Below are 2,227 nucleotides of genomic sequence, written 5' to 3'. Positions count from 1 at the left end.
TATATATTGACATATAAAAGACAATTTAACAAAGGCTAACTAAAATCTGGGCAATAAAAAAGCAGTAGAGCATAGAATAGAGAATATTAGTATTTATAAATATATAAATCTCTTTGTGACAAACTTTACAATGTTTTTGCAGGTGGAATGAGAGACATGAATAAAGCGCAATATGCAGTAAATGGAACAATGTGCATCGATGTTACTGACAGTGAAAAGTAGTGAAGTGAATTTGTTCATAACAAGCAAAAATCAAATACGTTTGAAACTGACCACTAAATGCTAACCAGATGTGTCAAAAGTGCACACATTACTAAAGTTTAGATACCTCGGGGGTATGACAGTTGTTGTAACGCTAACAAAGTGCCAACATAATCAGTGTAAGCAAACTAGATGATTCCTAGAATTATACAATTATTAACGGCAAATTTATACATGAAAAACTCTGTCCCAACCTTTACGATCCACTTGCAAGGTTTCCACAGTCGATGATGCACGCAGGAACGTATTTCTGGCGATTGTGGAGGTCACGTGTTTCCGGTTACTGTGGAGGTCACGTGTTTCTGGTTACTGTGGAGGTCACGTGTTTCCGGCTACTGTGGAGGTCACGTGTTTCCGGTTACTGTGGAGGTCACGTGTTTCCGGCTACTGTGGAGGTCACGTGTTTCCGGTTAGTGTGGAGGTCCCAATATGGTGCTCCCCGGTGGCTGCAGCCAGACCCTTCTCGACCAAAGAGTCACTACATCCACATAGCATTCCAGAAAGACCCTGGCAGAAGACAGGTGTGGACCTATTCACCTTTGACCAGCAAGAGTACCTCCTCTTAGTGGATTACTATTCCAAGTTCATTGAGGTTGAGTGGTTAAAGTCAGACACAAGAAGTGCAACAGTCATCACTCATCTTATGTCACAATTTGCCAGACACGGAATTCCTGAAACAGTGATTTCAGACAACGGACCACAGTTCAGCTCCCGTGATTTCCAAGACTTTGCAAAAGAGTGGGAGTTTTCTCACAACACAACAAGTACCAACAGTGAAACTCTTGTTTAAAAAGGCAAAAGCCAATGGAAAAGACCCTTATACGTCTTTAATGAATCTGAGGAGTACACTGTTGGAGGACATTGGAGTGTCACCAGCCCAGCTGGTGTTAATGGGTCGACACATGAGGACAAGAATTCCAACAACATCACAAAGGTTGAAACCCCAAACGGTCACTAAAACAGTTCAGCAGTTGTTGGAAACAAGACAACAGAAACAGAGAGAATACTTTAACCAAGGAACCAGAGCGCTTCAGCAACGTCAGGTTGGTGACACTGTCAGAATGTGGCAACAGGGTGTATGGAATCCAGCCCAAGGAACAGGTTTATCTGAACATCCAAGATCCTATGTCGTTCAGATGCCTGATGGACAGACGTATAGAAGGAACAGAAAGTTTCTATGGCAGTCAAGGGGCAATCAAAATGTGCCACAGCAAAATCTGTGTGATAAAACACAAGGAAAATGTGAGATAGACATGCAAAGTAAACATGTCAGTCCCACAGAGCTTCCAAGTTCTCCACCCAAAACAGTGAGTGGACATATTGTTTCCAAGCCCAGAAGGCTTATTGAGGAGTAAAATGAACATTATGTTTTGAGTAGTTGCTTGTAGCGGAAAAAAATAAGAAAAAAAAAATGTGTTCACAAGAGAGAAATGTGAGTATACCAAGAGGCATTTTTTTTTTCTTTTTTTCTCTGGTCATGGGCCTTGGTGTGTGTTGTGAGTGCCTTTGTTGTTTGCGCCTGTGTTTTTTTTTTTTTTTTTAAAGGAGGGGAGGGGGTGTCATGATATGCGTAAACAGTTGTTAGGTGCAGTTCATGTGGAAGCCAGAGGAGGGAGGTGTTGTAAGTCTTTGCTAGCTAGCTAATGCTGTTAGTTTACTTACTGTACTTTAGCTAACAGATCACATAAGAAATATAAAAAAACCATCTGATGATTCCTCAAGTCACTTATTTCACAAAGTTCACTTTGTCAGTCTGAAATACAGAGTTGTTGTTACATGATGAGTTGAGAAAAGTTCCGTTTGCAGTTGGCAAAAACTCATACTTAAGTTTCTATCATTCCAAGTGTCCCGAATTCTTTAATGTTGGGCTGAGAACAAACAATCAAGAGTCAATCACGTTTAAACAATAACAGTCTTTTATTATGCACATATGTGCTTTATTAAGCACATATGTGGGAGACATACA

Source organism: Oreochromis aureus, linkage group 4, assembly GCF_013358895.1.
Source record: "Oreochromis aureus strain Israel breed Guangdong linkage group 4, ZZ_aureus, whole genome shotgun sequence".
NCBI lineage: Eukaryota > Metazoa > Chordata > Actinopteri > Cichliformes > Cichlidae > Oreochromis > Oreochromis aureus.
Note: the sequence above shows the minus strand (reverse complement) of the source record.